The sequence below is a fragment of the Pseudorasbora parva genome, chromosome 7 (genome assembly GCF_024679245.1).
Source record: "Pseudorasbora parva isolate DD20220531a chromosome 7, ASM2467924v1, whole genome shotgun sequence".
In the NCBI taxonomy this organism is placed as follows: Eukaryota; Metazoa; Chordata; class Actinopteri; order Cypriniformes; family Gobionidae; genus Pseudorasbora; species Pseudorasbora parva.
Window position 1 is genome coordinate 41,989,851 of NC_090178.1, and position 21,878 is coordinate 42,011,728.

Genomic DNA, 21,878 nt, shown 5'->3' on the forward strand with positions numbered 1-21,878 from the left:
CGGCATTAAAGGCCTGCATATGACACACAAAATCTATCTTCTATATTAAAGCCTTACAGAATGATGAGCTGTTTAGAGGTACTTGCTAAAGCAGCCATCAATATTGCTACTGACACATTAGACGTGATCGATTCCTTTTTTATATACACAGAAAAACACCCACAAATGGCACCCGCTGCCATTAAGTAAATGCACAACCTGTGGGTGAAAGTTATTGCAAGAAATATACATTAAATAAGTTTGCATGATTATTTGTGTAGTTACATTTTTATCTTTCGCAGAAATTAATATGAATATGCACTGTAGTCAGTATACTATTATAGTTTTTGAAATAGTTTATGCTCTGTTTTCATTTTAACTGGAGTTAATTATTAGTCATTTTGTTGTGTTTTGTCACTTTACATATTACATTTTTGTCAATGTAGGTTTTATTAAGGGTGCACTATGTAACTTTTCCGTCAGCTAGATGCAGTAGCGTACCGTGGGGTTTCAGTCAGGGCCTACACTAACGATCGACACGCCCCACGCCATAACAACACACACACACACACACACACACACACACACACACACACACACACACACACACACACACACACACACACACACACACACACACACACACATGCTGGTCTATGTGGTTTACAGGGACTCTCCATAGGCGTAATGGTTTTTATACTGTACAAACCGTATTTTCTATCCCCTTACACTGCCCCTGCCCCTAAACCTACCCATCACAGGAAACATTCTGCATTTTTACTTTCTCAAAAAAACATCATTTAGTATGTTTTTAAGGCCATTTGAATTATGAGGACATTTGATATGTCCTCATAAACCACCTTTATAGTGTAATACCAGTGTAATACCCATGTAGTTATACAAATTTGTGTCCTCATAAACCACATAAACAGGCTCACACACACACACACACACACACACACACACCTATACGGGTTTATGTGGTTTATGAGGACACTTCAGCCCAAACCAGTTTTTTGGTGTATTACAGGGACACCCCTTTCCACTTGCTCTACAGTGATGTGGAGGGTATCAAAAATTTTGTTTTGAGCCAAACAACACAGATTTCTCTTCAGAATTTGTATACACACAACACAACTTATAATATTACCACCTGACAATATACATAATTATGAGGACACATAATTAAGTGTCTAAGCCCCGCCTATGACAAAAAACGAAATTATAAGGACAGTGGATACACAGCACACATAAATGACATTAATGTGTATTAGAGGGACAAACATGAATTAATGGGACATTGCAATACACAAACACAAACGTGAAGGCATTGTGCATTAAAAGGACACACCTGATTTATGAGGACAAATGAACACAGTACTGAGACTGCAAACACATCCTCACCTGTGGGTCATACTCCAACACACAACCATTCTAAACTATGATATTCTGATATCTGAATATGCAACTATGTCTTTTACACTATACTGCTATTTGTGTGATCACATGACCTTTAAACAGACACGAGGACATACGACAGTGCACACCTTCAGAGAACAAGAAGTTTATTAGTGCTCGTTTACAACATTACAGCTGTTGCCCTGACAATATTACATATATCACAAGATACTTAAAACCTCTCATAAACATAATTAACAAAAATTGCTGAAAATAAATGAAAGGGTCCCCCCTCATGTTTTTTTCTAAACCTGTATGAGTTTCTTTTTTTTTCTGCTGAACACAAAGGAAGATATTTTGAAGAATGTGGGTGAGCAGACGGGTGACGGTCGCCATGAGTTCAATAGCACAGAAAAAACATCCCTTTAAAGCTTTCAACAGAAGTTTAAGACATAGCCATACATTTGAACAAAACAGAATAAACAGCAGCGGCAACAGAAGAAAAAACAAACATGGGTAACACTTTAGAATAACGTTCAGTTATAAGTTTAGATGATGAACTAAATCATTTACAAAACCTAACTATACATTCATTAATGATTAATAAGTGATATGCTAACCATTAACAAATGTGCTGTTTATTATCAAAACAGATCAATAGTAGATGTTTGAGTTATTAGATGATGTACTATAATTAACACTTAAACATTATTGGAGTATTTATGTCAAACTTGTTTTAGTGTCATCTCAAACAATGGCTAATCTTGAACAAATGATGAACAGACTATTAGTAAATGATCAGTAATGTATTGATGAATCCAAGTTTTCAGCTGGTGTGTGTTCAACTGCACACACATGCTAAAGCAGCATCATTGAGAAGAGTCGTTCCAGTCAGGGGACTGCAGTGTGTTCTGAATCTCTGCAGTCCTGTGTGGGATCTGGGATAATGTGAAGCGGTTTAATGTCCTCTGACACCGACATCAGGTGATGAGCAGAAGTGTCAGAGGTCGAACCCTCACCGGTCAGCACTTACACTAGTGTTCAACACCTACTACAGGTGATGTGGAACTCATTTACAACCCTTTCTGCATCCCCTAATCTAAAGTGTACACTACAATTGTATACACATCACTTGTATATGAATATATGGTATAGCATTCCACTAAAAATGAATGAATGTATTAACCAATAACTTATAAATTACTAAATAACTGAATTAACAAAACAGTCATAAAATGTTAGCATACTACTAAGTCATTTATGAATGTCATGTTTTGTAAATGATTAGTTCATCATTATCTAATAACTTATAAGTGACTTATAACTGAACATTATTATAAAGTGTTACCAAACATTTAGCAAGTTTCATGTAAGCGATAATCCCTGATTCCTGACAAAGGCTCGCTGTTTTGCTGAAGCCGGACGCTCTGCAGTTTACCCGGTGAACTGTGCTCAGTTCTGCAGACTCCGCTGGAGGCCATATCTGCCGTTTTCTTCTTGCCTCGCCCCTTCAGAAGATTCAAGAATCCCTACAAAAGAGGAAAACAGATTCTTTAACCCATGGGGTTAAAACCACTTCCTTTTCTCCCAACTCGTCCCACTGTCCTCACCCTCATCTTTAGTCTAGAACTGATTAATAATCTGAGACAAAAGTGATGGGCTGCTGTTTGTTAAATACTTGTGTTTGTTGTGTGTGTGTGTGGCCTACACCTGGGTTATGAGGACACATGATTTATGAGGACATTCTCATAAGATGATGTTCCTGATGTTTGGGCTGACTGAAGAACCTCAGTGTTATGTGTGTGTGTGTGTGTGTGGCTTACACCTGGGTTATGAGGACACATGATTTATGAGGACATTCTCATAAGATGATGTTCCTGATGTTTGACTTGACTGAAGAACCCCAGTGTTGTGTGTGTGTGTGGCTTACACCTGGGTTATGAGGACACATGATTTATAAGGACATTCTCATAAGATGATGTTCCTGATGTTTGACTTGACTGAAGAACCCCAGTGTTGTGTGTGTGTGGCTTACACCTGGGTTATGAGGACACATGATTTATGAGGACATTCTCATAAGATGATGTTCCTGATGTTTGGGCTGACTGAAGAACCTCAGTGTTATGTGTGTGTGTGTGTGTGTGGCTTACACCTGGGTTATGAGGACACATGATTTATGAGGACATTCTCATAAGATGATGTTCCTGATGTTTGACTTGACTGAAGAACCCCAGTGTTGTGTGTGTGTGTGTGTGGCTTACACCTGGGTTATGAGGACACATGATTTATAAGGACATTCTCATAAGATGATGTTCCTGATGTTTGACTTGACTGAAGAACCCCAGTGTTGTGTGTGTGTGTGTGGCTTACACCTGGGTTATGAGGACACATGATTTATAAGGACATTCTCATAAGATGATGTTCCTGATGTTTTACTTGACTGAAGAACTTCAGTGTTGTGTGTGTATGTGTGTGTGTGTGTGTGACTTACACCTGGGTTATGAGGACACATGATTTATGAGGACATTATCATAAGATGATGTTCCTGATGTTTGACCTGACTGAAGAACCTCAGTGTTGTGTGTGTGTGTGTGACTTACACCTGGGTTATGAGGACACATGATTTATGAGGACATTCTCATAAGATGATGTTCCTGATGTTTGGCCTGACTGAAGAACCTCAGTGTTGTGTGTGTGTGTGTGTGTGTGTGGCTTACACCTGGGTTATGAGGACACATGATTTATGAGGACATTATCATAAGATGATGTTCCTGATGTTTGACTTGACTGAAGAACCTCAGTGTTGTGTGTGTGTGTGGCTTACACCTGGGTTATAAGGACACATGATTTGTGAGGACATTATCATAAGATGATGTTCCTGATGTTTGACTTGACTGTAGAACCTCAGTTTTGTGTGTGTGTGTGTGTGTGGCTTACACCTGGGTTATGAGGACACATGATTTATGAGGACATTCTCATAAGATGATGTTCCTGATGTTTGACTTGACTGAAGAACCTCAGTGTTGTGTGTGTGTGGCTTACACCTGGGTTATGAGGACACATGATTTATGAGGACATTCTCATAAGATGATGTTCCTGATGTTTGACTTGACTGAAGAACCCCAGTGTTGTGTGTGTGTGTGTGGCTTACACCTGGGTTATGAGGACACATGATTTATGAGGACATTATCATAAGATGATGTTCCTGATGTTTGACTTGACTGAAGAACCCCAGTGTTGTGTGTGTGTGTGGCTTACACCTGGGTTATGAGGACACATGATTTATGAGGACATTCTCATAAGATGATGTTCCTGATGTTTTACTTGACTGAAGAACCTCAGTGTTGTGTGTGTGGCTTACACCTGGGTTATGAGGACACATGATTTATGAGGACATTCTCATAAGACGATGTTCCTGATGTTTGACTTGATTGAAGAAACTCAGTGTTGTGTGTGTGTGTGTGGCTTACACCTGGGTTAAGAGGACACATGATTTATGAGGACATTCTCATAAGACGATGTTCCTGATGTTTGACCTGACTGAAGAACCTCAGTGTTGTGTGTGTGTGTGGCTTACACCTGGGTTGTGAGGACACATGATTTATGAGGACATTCTCATAAGATGATGTTCCTGATGTTTTACTTGACTGAAGAACCTCAGTGTTGTGTGTGTGGCTTACACCTGGGTTATGAGGACACATGATTTATGAGGACATTCTCATAAGACGATGTTCCTGATGTTTGACCTGACTGAAGAACCCCAGTGTTGTGTGTGTGTGTGGCTTACACCTGGGTTGTGAGGACACATGATTTATGAGGACATTATCATAAGATGATGTTCCTGATGTTTGACTTGACTGAAGAACCCCAGTGTTGTGTGTGTGTGTGGCTTACACCTGGGTTATGAGGACACATGATTTATGAGGACATTCTCATAAGACGATGTTCCTGATGTTTGACTTGATTGAAGAACCTCAGTGTTGTGTGTGTGTGTGGCTTACACCTGGGTTATGAGGACACATGATTTATGAGGACATTCTCATAAGATGATGTTCCTGATGTTTTACTTGACTGAAGAACCTCAGTGTTGTGTGTGTGGCTTACACCTGGGTTATGAGGACACATGATTTATGAGGACATTCTCATAAGATGATGTTCCTGATGTTTGACCTGACTGAAGAACCTCAGTGTTGTGTGTGTGTGTGGCTTACACCTGGGTTGTGAGGACACATGATTTATGAGGACATTCTCATAAGACGATGTTCCTGATGTTTGACCTGACTGAAGAACCCCAGTGTTGTGTGTGTGTGTGGCCTACACCTGGGTTGTGAGGACACATGATTTATGAGGACATTATCATAAGATGATGTTCCTGATGTTTGGCCTGACTGAAGAACCTCAGTGTTGTGTGTGTGTGTGTGGCTTACACCTGGGTTGTGAGGACACATGATTTATGAGGACATTATCATAAGAAGATGTTCCTGATGTTAGACTTGACTGAAGAACTCAGTTGTGTGTGTGTGTGTGTGTGGCTTACACCTGGGTTATGAGGACACATGATTTATGAGGACATTATCATAAGATGATGTTCCTGATGTTTGGCCTGACTGAAGAACCTCAGTGTTGTGTGTGTGTGTGTGGCTTACACCAGGGTTATGAGGACACATGATTTATGAGGACATTCTCATAAGATGATGTTCCTGATGTTTGACTTGACTGAAGAACCTCAGTGTTATGTGTGTGTGTGTGTGTGTGGCTTACACCTGGGTTATGAGGACACATGATTTATGAGGACATTCTCATAAGATGATGTTCCTGATGTTTGGCCTGACTGAAGAACCTCAGTGTTGTGTGTGGCTTACACCTGGGTTATGAGGACACATGATTTATGAGGACATTATCATAAGATGATGTTCCTGATGTTTGACCTGACTGAAGAACCTCAGTGTTGTGTGTGTGTGTGGCTTACACCTGGTTTGTGAGGACACATGATTTATGAGGACATTATCATAAGATGATGTTCCTGATGTTTGACTTGACTGAAGAACCTCAGTGTTGTGTGTGTGTGTGGCTTACACCTGGGTTATGAGGACACATGATTTATAAGGACATTCTCATAAGATGATGTTCCTGATGTTTGGCCTGACTGAAGAACCTCAGTGTTGTGTGTGTGTGTGTGTGTGTGTGTGGCTTACACCTGGGTTATGAGGACACATGATTTATGAGGACATCATCATAAGATGATGTTCCTGATGTTTGACTTGACTGAAGAACCTCAGTGTTGTGTGTGTGTGTGGCTTACACCTGGGTTATGAGGACACGTGATTTATGAGGACATTATCATAAGATGATGTTCCTGATGTTTGACTTGAATGAAGAACCTCAGTGTTGTGTGTGTGTGTGTGGCTTACACCTGGGTTATGAGGACACGTAATTACGGGGATATGGAATAACACACTTGAACACAACTCATGGTTGACTCAAAGTGCTGTCCAATACACATGAAGACAAACATAATAGAAAGAGAATACAAACAATACAGTAGATAAGTTATACCTGGTTAAAAGCTAACCCTAACCCTAATTATATGTAGTAAAAAGTTATAGTTAACCTCTAGTCTGGCTAACCCTGACCCTGATCATAACAGAAGTAGGTAGTAAAAGTTATAGTTAACCTCTAGTCTGGCTAACCCTGACCCTGATCATAACAGAAGTAGGTAGTAAAAGTTATAGTAAACCTCTAGTCTGGCTAACCCTGACCCTGATCATAACAGAAGTAGGTAGTAAAAGTTATAGTTAACCTCTAGTCTGGCTAACCCTAACCCTGATCATGACAGAAGTAGGTAGTAAAAGTTATAGTTAACCTCTAGTCTGGCTAACCCTAACCCTGATCATAACCGAAGTAGGTAGTAAAAGTTATTGTTAACCTCTAGTCTGGCTAACCCTAATCCTGATCATAACAGAAGTAGGTAGTAAAAGTTATAGTTAACCTCTAGTCTGTCTAACCCTAACCCTGATCATAACAGAAGTAGGTAGTAAAAGTTATAGTTTACCTCTAGTCTGGCTAACCCTAACCCTGATCATAACAGAAGTAGGTAGTAAAAGTTATAGTTTACCTCTAGTCTGTCTAATCCTAATCCTGATCATAACAGAAGTAGGCAGTAAAAGTTATAGTAGACCTATAGTCTGGCTAACCCTGACCCTGATCATGACAGAAGTAGGTAGTAAAAGTTATAGTTTACCTCTAGTCTGGCTAACCCTGACCCTGATCATAACAGAAGTAGGTAGTAAAAGTTATATTAGACCTCTAGTCTGGCTAACCCTAACCCTGATCATAACAGAAGTAGGTAGTACAAATTATAGTTAACCTCTAGTCTGGCTAACCCTAACCCTGACCCTGATCATAACAGAAGTAGGTAGTAAAAGTTATAGTTTACCTCTAGTCTGGCTAACCCTGACCCTGATCATAACAGAAGTAGGTAGTAAAAGTTACAGTTAACCTCTAGTCTGGCTAACCCTAACCCTGATCATAACAGAAGTAGGTAGTACAAATTATAGTTAACCTCTAGTCTGGCTAACCCTAACCCTGACCCTGATCATAACAGAAGTAGGTAGTAAAAGTTATAGTTTACCTCTAGTCTGGCTAACCCTGACCCTGATCATAACAGAAGTAGGTAGTAAAAGTTATAGTTAACCTTTAGTCTGGCTAACCCTAACCCTGATCATAACAGAAGTAGGTAGTAAAAGTTATAGTTTACCTCTAGTCTGGCTAACCCTGACCCTGATCATAACAGAAGTAGGCAGTAAAAGTTATAGTTTACCTCTAGTCTGGCTAACCCTAACCCTGATCATAACAGAAGTAGGTAGTACAAATTATAGTTAACCTCTAGTCTGGCTAACCCTAACCCTGATCATAACAGAAGTAGGTAGTAAAAGTTATAGTTAACCTCTAGTCTGGCTAACCCTAACCCTGATCATAACAGAAGTAGGTAGTAAAAGTTATAGTTAACCTATAGTCTGGCTAACCCTAACCCTGATCATAACAGAAGTAGGTAGTAAAAGTTATAGTTTACCTCTAGTCTGGCTAACCCTGACCCTGATCATAACAGAAGTAGGTAGTAAAAGTTATAGTAGACCTCTAGTCTGGCTAACCCTAACCCTGATCATAACAGAAGTAGGTAGTACAAATTATAGTTAACCTCTAGTCTGGCTAACCCTAACCCTGACCCTGATCATAACAGAAGTAGGTAGTAAAAGTTATAGTTTACCTCTAGTCTGGCTAACCCTGACCCTGATCATAACAGAAGTAGGTAGTAAAAGTTATAGTTAACCTCTAGTCTGGCTAACCCTAACCCTGATCATAACAGAAGTAGGTAGTAAAAGTTATAGTTTACCTCTAGTCTGGCTAACCCTGACCCTGATCATAACAGAAGTAGGCAGTAAAAGTTATAGTTTACCTCTAGTCTGGCTAACCCTAACCCTGATCATAACAGAAGTAGGTAGTACAAATTATAGTTAACCTCTAGTCTGGCTAACCCTAACCCTGATCATAACAGAAGTAGGTAGTAAAAGTTATAGTTAACCTCTAGTCTGGCTAACCCTAACCCTGATCATAACAGAAGTAGGTAGTAAAAGTTATCGTTAACCTATAGTCTGGCTAACCCTAACCCTGATCATAACAGAAGTAGGTAGTAAAAGTTATAGTAGACCTCTAGTCTGGCTAACCCTAACCCTGATCATAACAGAAGTAGGTAGTAAAAGTTATAGTTAACCTATAGTCTGGCTAACCCTAACCCTGATCATAACAGAAGTAGGTAGTAAACGTTATAGTTAACCTCTAGTCTGTCTAACCCTAACCCTGATCACAACAGAAGTAGGAAGTAAAAGTTATAGTTTACCTCTAGTCTGGCTAACCCTAACCCTGATCATAACAGAAGTAGGTAGTACAAATTATAGTTAACCTCTAGTCTGGCTAACCCTAACCCTGACCCTGATCATAACAGAAGTAGGTAGTACAAATTATAGTTAACCTCTAGTCTGGCTAACCCTAACCCTGATCATAACAGAAGTAGGTAGTAAAAGTTATCGTTAACCTATAGTCCGGCGGCCCGCCACATTCTAATCTGCCCCGATTTTACCAGATTTTAGTTTGACTGACAGATGCTTTGCCAAAGCAATTGAGTAAAACACAACTTCAAAGAAACTGAGAATGCTGAAAAATGTAAAAAAAAAATAATATGTTTGGTTTATTGTGAAACTGATAATGAACCAAAAATTAAATTTTTTACATTGCTGAAATGAAATAAGTATTCTGTTTCTGCATATTTATGTAAAAGAGAAGCGCACACTTTGCTCATGCAAACAGCTTCTGATCTGGTGTTTTCAGCATATCAGATCACAGTAACACACACACACAACACTGAGGTTCTTCAGTCAAGTCAAACATCAGGAACATCATCTTATGAGAATGTCCTCATAAATCATGTGTCCTCATAACCCAGGTGTAAGCCACACACACACACACACATACACACACAACACTGGGGTTCTTCAGTCAAGTCAAACATCAGGAACATCATCTTATGATAATGTCCTCATAAATCATGTGTCCTCATAACCCAGGTGTAAGCCACACACACACAACACTGGGGTTCTTCAGTCAAGTAAAACATCAGGAACATCTTCTTATGAGAATGTCCTTATAAATCATGTGTCCTCATAACCCAGGTGTAAGCCACACACACACACACACACACACAACACTGGGGTTCTTCAGTCAGCCCAAACATCAGGAACATCATCTTATGAGAATGTCCTCACAAATCATGTGTCCTTATAACCCAGGTGTAAGCCACACACACACACACACACACACAACACTGAGGTTCTTCAGTCAAGTCAAACATCAGGAACATCATCTTATGAGAATGTCCTCACAAATCATGTGTCCTTATAACCCAGGTGTAAGCCACACACACACAACACTGGGGTTCTTCAGTCAAGTCAAACATCAGGAACATCATCTTATGATAATGTCCTTATAAATCATGTGTCCTCATAACCCAGGTGTAAGCCACACACACACACACACACACACACAACACTGAGGTTCTTCAGTCAACTAAAACATCAGGAACATCATCTTATGATAATGTCCTTATAAATCATGTGTCCTCATAACCCAGGTGTAAGCCACACACACACAACACTGGGGTTCTTCAGTCAAGTCAAACATCAGGAACATCATCTTATGATAATGTCCTTATAAATCATGTGTCCTCATAACCCAGGTGTAAGCCACACACACACAACACTGAGGTTCTTCAGTCAACTAAAACATCAGGAACATCATCTTATGAGAATGTCCTCATAAATCATGTGTCCTCATAACCCAGGTGTAAGCCACACACACACACACAACACTGAGGTTCTTCAGTCAAGTAAAACATCAGGAACATCATCTTATGATAATGTCCTCACAAAACATGTGTCCTCTTAACCCAGGTGTAAGCCACACACACACACACACACACAACACTGAGGTTCTTCAGTCAAGTCAGACATCAGGAACATCTTCTTATGATAAGGTCCTCACAAAACGTGTAAGCCACACACACCTGACATACTGTGATGCATTTAAAGTCAGGAACATTACCTTGGATAATATGAATCTTTAAAATAATCTTACAAATGCTAAATAGGTTATGTAAAGTTTACAGTACCGTGCATTTCCTTGGCCACTCAGAATCGCCGTAATTGTGTGATATCTTCACCAGGACAGATGCTCCTTACAGCAAATAGGCAAACGTGAAGTTTTTCTATCCACACGGATCGTCTTCATCCAGTTGTTTGGATTCATATGTTCAGAGATTACAAGTCATCCAAAGGGAACTGTCATCTCGGGCTGATTACCACTAAATAAATGACAATTCAACTTTCAATTAAGAATTCTTATTCCTGTTAGACACAAAAAAAGACAATATCAGTGATGAAAATCTAATATCATCAAATATATTCTTTGTGATCACCAATCATTTAATAGTTTAATAGCGTTTGGTATTAAGATGTGTTTTGGACGATCGGATCAAAAGTGGATGATGCTCAACACAGGTGTAAATGGGGTTTAAAACATTTTGAGCTTGTCAACTTTCAACCACTTCCAGAAGTTGGAAAACTCATTCGACCAGATTGCTTTCGTAGTGTAACGTCTGTGTGGTTGAATGTGTTCGAACAGTCACAAAAGACCGCCTGCTCTCCGCTGAATGACCTAATGTGGAAACTAGAGATGCTTCGATACCAGTATCGGTATCAGCCCAAAATACCAGAGAAAGATTAAATAAATGCATCTAATTAACAGAATATTAAACAAAATTAAATATCCATACTATAGCTGCTGTGCACAAGCTGATGAGTGAAACACGCAGAGTGGATTGAGCTGACGTTTTTCACAGACATCGCTGAAAATGATGGCCCATAATTACACAGACTTCTGTTGCATGCACTTGACTGCTAACCCACTCACCAGGACACATTTGGATTAAAAATACATTGTATATGCAAATAAAAAAAGGTTGAAGGTTACATTACATTTTAATATAAGATGTAAAATTTTTATTTGACATAAGAAGACACAGATATGACAGTTAATACATTTAAAAATACTGTTCACCTCTGGCTTTATTGATCAGTTATTTTAGGGTTTTGATCTTCTCTTGAGTCTTTGACTAGGCTAGGCATTAAGGGTGTGAACCTACACTGGTCTCATGGTTCGATTCGATTATGATTATCATGCCATCGATTCGGTTCGATAACACGATTCAGCACACTGCACTGACGATGCACTTCATCCTCATGTATATAATTTTGTCAGTCAGTTATATGAACTGAACCTTTTATTTTACCTGCTCAAAGAAAACACACTTCTTTAATGTATCAAACATGAGACAAAACGTAAAAACATAAAACGTTTTGTGACCAAATGTAAATAAATCGTTTTGATAAATCAGATATATCGAATCTGTAAAAATGCATGAAATGACCAGGTGTAAACAGGCCCTTTAAGAACTCGAACGTTGATATAATTCGATTTTTATATCCACCTAGGTCCACCTTGTCACTGACAGGCGTTAACAGCTCACGATGAAAATGGCTGACGTGGTTTCTCAAGTTAGTGGTATTACCCCATGCACATTTTATTTGTGCGTGACATAATTTACACACAGCACGTGTGTTCTCCAGGTCGTGCTTACCAGGTTGTTCAAAAAATCCGAAATGTGCCCAGATGTCTGCTTTTAAAATAGTTGGAGCAATTTTAACTACTCACACTCGTGTCTCGCCTCCCTCTGCCTTTGTATGCTACCGCGCCAATGCACATACACGACAAATGATGGCAGAAAAGCGTCAGTACATTATAATAGGTTATGGTCTATTACTGAACTGATACCGAATCGTCCTTGTCTGCATCGCGATGCATCAAAAAAACAAATAATTTCGACAGCCCAACTAGGCATGTTTCCTATTAATTGTCCTAGGAACCTCTAAGTTTATTTTAATTTTTGTGTATTTTGTATTACTCTATAATGTTGTAGTTGAAGGTTATTTAAAAATATACAAAACAGGCCAAAAGTTTGGACACGTTACTATTTGTAATGTTTTTGAAAGAAGTTTCTTCTGCTCATCAAGCCTGCATTTATTTGATCAAAAATACAGAACAAAAATAAATATTTTGATATATTATTACAATTTAAAATATTTGTTTTTCAATGTATTCTACTTTAAATGATCATTTATTTCTGTGATCAAAGCTGATTTTTCAGGATCGTTCCTCCAGTCTTCAGTGATCATGATCCTTCAGAAATCGTTCTCATATTCTGATTTATTATGAGTGTTGGAAACAGTTCTGCTGACTAATATATTTGATGAATAAAAGGTTCAAAAGAACTGCATTTATTCAAAATAAAAACATATTTTCAAATAATATAAATCTCCTTTACTATCACTTTTTATCAATTTAACACATCCTTGCTGAATAAAATTATTGATTTATTTAAAAAAAAGAAATAAAAAAATGACTGACCCCAAATGACTGACCAGTATTGTATACTGTTGTTACAAAAGATTTCTATTTTTAAAACATTTGCTTCTTTTTTTATTTTTATTTTTTTTACTTTTTATTCATCAAAGTATTATAAAAACATATCTCAGGTTATGAACAAATATTAGTCAGCAGAACTGTTTCCAACACTCGTAATGAATCCTCATCTGAGAATGATTTCTGAAGGATCATGATCACTGAAGACTGGAGGAACCATCCTGAACATTCAGCTCTGAGCACACAAATACATCAGCATTTAAAGTAGAATAAATTGAAAAACAAATATTTTAAATTGTAATAATATATCACAATATTAATTTTGTTCTGTATTTTTGATCAAATAAATGCAGGCTTGATGAGCAGAAGAAACTTCTTTCAAAAACATTACAAATAGTAATGTGTCCAAACTTTTGGCCTGTACTATATATATATATATTGAGCCCTGCAAATATAGGGAGTTACTTTCAAGTCCTGCCTCTTTTGTTATAAAATTAAGTTGTTATGGGGAAAAATAATGTCTAAAATAAAGTCTGGCCCACCAGGAATTTCAATGGGCCCACCCTGCATCTCAAAGCTGGAGCCGGGCCTGTGATACAGCAATAGCATGAACAGTGGAAGTAACTGTAGCTCCTATAATACAGTTTAACAGGCATAATTAGGCATACAAATAACTGAAGGATATCTATTTGCTAAGCCAACTCAATTTGATTCATATTCTTTTGGTTTCTCTATTCATTATTTTTAAAAATGAAAAATGCAATGAAAATACAAGTTATTGGTACTATTGGTAAGTTGGAAGTTCGTTCTGGAAAAGTGGTATCAGTTCATCCCCAGCATAAACATTACAGGACGTGTGCAAGACAGTCAGCTAATTACCCAAGTTACCCAAGAGAAAAAACGTAGAGCACAATGTTCTCTCTCACCATTTCTTGATTTCTGACACATTCACAGTGTTCGGCTGGTCTCCGGTCACGTTCATGTGTAAATTGCGTGAGATAATTTTTGTCCATTAGAACAAAAGACCCGAAAAAGCCCATACATTTACTCACCCATACACCCTCCCTTTGAAGAAATCAGGACAGAAGTGGTTGAAAATGAATAAAAGAGACTGACTAAAACACCAAGTGTAAACGGGAATGTGTGTCCCTCATCTACTCGAGATCCGATCGACCAAAACGCATCTTAATACCAGGTGTAAATTAGGGATGCACAATTTATTGCCACCATATCGTTATCATCCAATAAATGGACATTATTAATGTTAACGTTATCAATCCGATATGAAAATTATGCCGATATATATAAGCTGATAGATCATGTAATTTTCCTTCAGCCGAGACACTTCAGATGCGTAGTATTCATCATGATGGTTTTGAATTGCTTGATATGATTGGAATCACTTTTTTTAAAATGTAATGTAAGGGGGGGCTTACATTAGCTTACATTGTTGCAGCCATTAAAATAGTTCAGTTTTGTTTTTAATGTCAAAGTAGTTATATTTTGTTTCGTTTCATTGTTAAGTTAATTTAGAAAAATGTTTAGAGCAATTTTTTGTTTGTTAAATTAAAGTTTACATTTTTTTAAGTGACGACCAAGTGGCCAGTGGCCAACAGTGAGTAAACCGCATGTTTAATGAATTTAGCCTCTCAAATCAACTATTGACTTGTCTTGCCCATAATAAAATCCATAGATTTAAAACACTTAATGTATCACAATGTTAGTTAATTTAGCCTACTATAATATTACCTCCACATTAAAAAGGCATTTTTGACGAGCTGAGGCAGGCTGATGCTGCTCGCAACGGCACTCACAAACGAAACGAGCTAAACAATCTAAACAAATAAAAAAATAAAAGAACATGCAGTTTGTATTATACCTTACACCTCTGCAAAATGAATATAAATCAGATCTTAAATTGCCGCGGTATAGCCTATATTTAACGGAGTTCACAGCAACGAAAGCAAAAGATTCAAGATGCATTTTATTCAGCAGCTCAAAGACCGCAAAATGAAAGAGCGAAGCACTGGTAAGATCATTTATTAATTTTTATTGAAGATGATTGTGTTTTTGAGCATCTAAGACTTAGACTACGACTATTTGCGTTGGCTTGCTTTACTCATTTGCGGCGATGCGTGTTGCAGCTCCATCATATCTATCGGACTACAACCTATAGCCCATAACACGCTCTCACACACGTTTATTATTTAACCATTTGCCAGGAGTAAAATTTACACGTGGTTTAAGATACCTGGTCAGAGAAAATGAATGAAGGAATCATTTGTAAAAAGGCCCTAACTCTAGCAGCTGCTGAAGAAACGCGCGCTGCTGCTGGCGCTGGACTCTTTAACCCTGAGCGAGCATGTCTTGACAGTCGAGTAAGCTATCATGGTCTCATGATGTTTCCACCAGTGCAGCACATCTCATTGTTCCTTTTAATTAATCAAATAAATATAAAACAAATGAGAAGCCTAAAAAGGTCCGAAGCCCGGCCCACATTTAGGTATGACGTGAAAATTAGCCCGAAGTCCGGCCCTAGGGGCGTAAAAAAGTCGGGCTCGGCTCTAGTGTGAATCTAGGTTCTATTGTTGAGCTGTACTGTATGTTCTGCTGTTTGCACAATAAAATAAAAACGTGAAAAAAGTATTTTTAACGGGTCACAGATACTCGTCGGTTGTATTTTTATGTAATGCTAAGTCAATATTATAATCTTATCAGTTAACTGTTAATAATCGATTAATAAGCATCGCTTGTCGGTCGGGAAAATTAACCGAAATGAGCATCCCTAGTAGAGAGGTTTATATAAAGGGGTTTGAGTGATCAATTATCAGTATTTACATTTCTCTCCGATACGGCAGGAAATTAATGTGGAGGATTTGAACTGTGAAGATGATTGACGGCAGTTTAAACTGTGATATGATGCACATAACTAAGCAACAGAGTCCGTTAAAGATAATAAAGTACACAGCAAAAACTCCAGTGTTAAATTAACTCCCCTGAGAGTACATGTGAGACCACACTCAAGAGTGTTAAAGTGTTAAAGTAAGAGTGTTAAAGTAACACTGAAGCAGTGTTAAAGTTAATAAGATAATTAACTGATTAATGGAGTGATGATTGGCAATTATTGAAGACACCTGATGTTAACAAGCAGAATCACCAAATGAGGCCATTTTGGTGATCAGTGTTTGTTTAACTTGGGCTCTTGACCCTTGACTTTGTAAGATTATATTTTGTTTGATGCCGTAACCAACAGTCAGACAAGCCATGAGAAAAGCTGATTGTTTGGTGTTGGTTATGTTTTGATGTTGTCATTACTTGATCTGAATCACTCAACTAATTTAGAGTCTCTTAGTTGGGTTTATCTGGTTGATTATAACATGAGATCCAGCATTTTCAATATAATTCTAATGATTTCTTTGCCACTAGAGGCAGACGTTGAAAAGACGTCCACTGAGGAGCCAGAATGAAAGTTTTTATGACGTCTGTTTTGGACGTGATCTGCACGTCTGATATAGACCCTCATGGACCTCACGGTTAAACACTAGTTCAAATCTGCCCATTGTGGACATATGTTTTATCTGTAATTGCAAAGCAACTCACAGACAAAGTGTGTTTATCCAAAAATCATAAAAACAAAATTAACAGATAATTAGATGTTGATGATCTATGGTTCATTTGAAGTCACCATTGTGGAGGGAAGCGTTTGCTTTAGTTGGGCTCTTGGTCCCCGTACGTGTGTTAGCGTTTCTGAGGCTGCTGTAACTGTGTGTGTGTGAAACACAAGAGTTGTGGCTGAGAAAGCAAAGCTAAAGTGACATTAGGTGTTGTCAGTTCCTTGTTGATGATAACTAAATCATCAGAAAGTGAGCATCTGATATTATATTTTTATTTGGTACAATAGTATTTTGTTTATAGCCTCTGCAGTATTGGCACCAATAGCCTTATCCTGAAGGATGATAAAGTACATACACCCAATGTTTTGAGAAAATATTTCCCATGATCACACACAGACATCAAGGTTTGGCCTATGTTTCACAACAATGGTGACACAAAAACACTTCCTGCTGCAATGCATGATGGGTGGCTTCGTAGTACAAAACTGATGCTTGATTGTCACCATTGTTGTGAATCATAGGCCAAATCTTGATATCTGTGTGTGACCATGGGAAATATTTTCTCAAAACATTGGGTACACATACTTTTTTTTCACATCCGTCAGGATAGGTGGTCCTTTTATTGCTATTGGTGCCAAATAATGCAGATTCACAAGATTATAGAGGCTATAAACAAATAACTATTGTGCCAAACAAGAACACAAAAAACAACATCAGATGCTCACTTTCTGATGATTTAGTTATCATCAACAAGGAGCTGACAACACCTGATGTCACTTTAGCTTTGCTTTCTCAGCCACAACTCTTGTGTTTCACACACAGTTACAGCAGCCTAGGAAACGCTAACACGCGTACGGGGACCAAGAGCCCAACTAAAGCAAACGCTTCCCTCCACAATGGTGACTTCAAATGAACCATAAATCCTCAACATCTAAACCTCTGTTAATTCTTAGTAAGAGCTTCTGTAGACGTCTGACTCTGACAGAAATAGTCAAAGTGTGTCTTATATCTGTGATTAAGGGCAGCACAGTGTCTCAGTGGGAAACACTGGCTCCTCACAACAAGAAGATCCTGGATTGAATCCTGAGCCAGAGAGTCTTTCCTTCAGGTCTGGTTTCTCTCATGATCCAAAAATGTGTGAATTACAGATGATAAGTTGTCTAAAGTGTCTAAAGGTGTGAGTGAAGTTTCTTTTATTTTTATGATTTTCAGACAAACACACTGTCTGAGTTGCTTTGCAATTACAAATGGAAAATATGTCCACTTGTGAATTGTGATGTTCTCATTTGGTGATTCTGCTTGTTATCATCAGGTGTCTTCAATAATTGCCAATAATCAGTTAATTATCTTATTAACTTTAACACTGCTTCAGTGTTACTTTAACACTCTTACTTTAACACTTTAACACTCTTGAGTGTGGTCTCACATGTACTCTCAGGAGAGTTAATTTAACACTGGAGTTTTTGCTGTGTAGTATGTCCCAAAACTTGCATACTCTTCTGCTACACACTCAAAAGTATATACTTTTGTTCACAAAAAGAGTATACTTTTAGGACGTAGTATAAGTAGGCGAATTAGGACGCAGCGTATGTCTTTTTGAATTAAAGTGCGCAGTGAACTGGCTTGAAACTCGAGCTGGCGCCGGCTGTTCTTCCCTGCCAAAAAACAGAATGGGCCACGTGACCTCCAGAGCTCTATAGGATGCGTTTGGTTGAGTTAATTAACGTTGGAGTAAAGCGCTTTATAGTACCGTTGATCATCTTTAGCTTCAGCACGTACTGCTCAAACAGTGATGCACAACATTAATAACTACTGGGACTGTCCTATACATAACATTACACTGAGAACACTCTTGTAATAAAATGCTGTTAATTCTTTGGGATTAGCTGTTGTGTTTCAGTGCGTTGTTGCAGAAGGGCAATTCTACAACAGGAGTTACACAGATTAGCATGTAACTTAGTCAAAGCTTCACTTGAGCATTTGCGTAATTTTTTGCAGATATAAGCAATATAGCGTGTTTCATTGAGTTAATAACCCGCAGCACATCATTGTACGAGTGATCATCTTAATCTTTAGCGCACGCTCTGTAGCAATGCACAACATTAATAACATATGATTGGGGTTGTCATATTACATTATAGTAGTATACACTAATGTAATAAGTTGTAAAGTCTTCGGGTTTAGTTGTTGTGTTTCATAGGAAGAGCACTATTCTGACTACATAACTTAGATCATCTGTGTGTGATTTTGTGCAAATATAAGTTGCAATACCATGTTGATTTTGTTCAAATATCTGCATTATCGTATACAGGATGTGTTCTGTTGAGTAAATAACCTGGTAGCGACGTGGAGACTTATCCATGGCACATGCATTTTGATTCTTTATAGCCTAAGTCATGCTGGCCAATGACTTGTTTGCATTATTTAGTTTTTTTTTTTTTTTGTTAGGCAGTGGGTGTTTTTGGTAACACTTTACAATGAGGTCTCATTTGTTAATGCATTAACTAACATGAACTAATATAAAGCAATAACCTTTGTTAATGGTAGTTATGTTGAATGAAAATGTTGAGATTAACATGAACTAAGGTTCATAAATCCTGTAGAAGCATTATTCATTCATTGGTGGATCATGTTAACTGATGATAATAAAATCAAACCTTATTGTAAAGTGGTACAATAAAAGTTAAGGAATCTTACACTAGTACAAACTGTACTCCATATGTTTGATTTATGTTAAAGTGCTTGGGATATGGCTTTTTTTATGGTGAGCCTTTAGTTTTTGTAATCAGGTGCTCAAAGTATATAAAAATTTGTATTTAGGTATAGGTCAATATATTGGTTATCGGCTTTCTGATATAAATGATTATCATTATCGGGCAAAATGTTCATATCGGTGCATCCCTATTGTAAACAGGGCCATAATTACAAACTTATACACATCAAACACTTACCAGAGGAGTTTTCCATCATAATGAAGCTCAAAGATGAACACTTTCAGAGCGTCATAAAGATATGTTCTTTGCCTCCGCTCTCATTCTTCTTTGCTTATGAGTCTCGTCTGTATTCCAGCAGGAAATCTGCCTTCTCAAACTCAGTACAACTGAACAACAGAAGAAAAACATCACTGTAAACAACATATGTATCTGGCACAGCTTTATTAAACAAAATATTTGCACTTTAACTTAGCTCTATCAGACCATTCTCTCTTCTGAAGGGAAAACTGTACAGCCTCTTCCAGCGCATTATCTGATGTGTCTGCTGTCATAAAGAAAAACATCTATAATTATGACCATTGCATTTAATTTAACATTATTCAGCAAGATTGTTTTCATTATAAACATTAATACTTACAGTTCTATTGGTACAGAGTATATTTTATTACATTCAGGAGGAATAAAAGCATATATTGATTTCCTAGTTTCTTAAAAATGATAATAATAGTAACTTTAAACCAAGCTAACATTAAACTACAGTACTATTTACAGTAGCATGTCAGGATACTCTATCCCCTTCACAGATTGTAGTCATGACAACGCATTGTTACGATGGCTAGACTGATGTATGTGCTCAAAATAAGTTATTTACAATTATATTGGAATCTAAAACAAGTTAAATATGACAAGCATCTCTGATTCTCTCCTTACAGTCTGGGATCAGAATGACTCTAAGCTAGCCCCGTTAGCATCAGGTGCTAGGTGCTTTCTGACTGTAAAACGAGCAGAAAATAGCTTATAAAACACACACAAACAAGCCAAAATGAGCCACAAGCGATTAAACAGCAGATTAACTTACCTTTCTTTTAATAGTTGCTTCAAACAGGTCCAAATCACAGAAGTTTTCTCAGGTGGTTTCAATCCAGTCCAAACAGGAAATTAACCGATTATATGATATTATAATATATTTAAGGATTACATTTCATCGAGGGATCACTCTACGTTAAAAAATATATTTGACAGTTCATCAATTGTAGACAATAATGCTTAAATAATGAGTAAATTACATAAATCCACTTGTATAAGGAAATTAGATGTACACACTGGGTCTGAGAAATTCCGACATTATGAGGACTTCAGGCGGTCAGCCAATCAGAAGCTCCGATTCCTTACACGAGAGTGAATATTTATGAGGGGTGCAGTACCGCAGACCCACGTCCAGGGGCGCTGTCTCGATACACAGCTGATACACAAAATCAGGTCTATGTGAATTATAAGGACTTTAGCTGAAATTCTGGATTTTAGCTCCCCCTATGTATAGAAACACTTCTACACTGTTAGAATTATGAGGACATCGGCCCTGTCCTCATAATTCAAAATGTCCTCATAATGTGGCGTGTATTCAGGTGAAATGTCCCCGTAATACACATAGGCGCACACACACACACACACACACACACACACACACATGATCAACAAGCCCCACGCCGTCGCTATAACAACACACACACACCCACACGCACACGTTTGTTTTTGTGACATATAGGAACATTCCATAGGCGTAATGGTTTTTATACTGTACAAACCGTATTTTCTATCCCCCTACACTGCCACTGCCCCTAAACCTACCCATCACAGGAAACATTCTGCATTTTTACTTTCTAAAAAAAACTCATCCTGTATGATTTATAAGCATTTGGAAAAGTGGGGACATGGCCAATGTCCTCATATTTCACCCTCTCCTTGTAATACGTATTAGTTAGGTAATAGGTACCTGTGTCATAATACACATTTGTGTCTACACGCACACACACACACACACACACACACACACACACACACACACACACACACAATACAATAA

The 21,878-nt window shown here is 37.9% G+C and overlaps 1 long non-coding RNA gene across 1 annotated transcript; it reads right to left on the bottom strand.

Annotated features, from left to right (window-relative positions):
• Positions 1–950: 950 nt before the first annotated feature.
• LOC137083884 (uncharacterized) lies at positions 951–21,470 on the bottom strand. The gene is made up of 5 exons (XR_010906645.1): positions 20,874–21,470; positions 20,279–20,339; positions 20,033–20,181; positions 11,099–11,333; positions 951–2,906 (listed from the first exon to the last, which is right to left on the bottom strand). It is a non-coding gene; the product is annotated as an uncharacterized lncRNA (long non-coding RNA).
• Between the last annotated feature and the right edge of the window lie 408 nt (positions 21,471–21,878).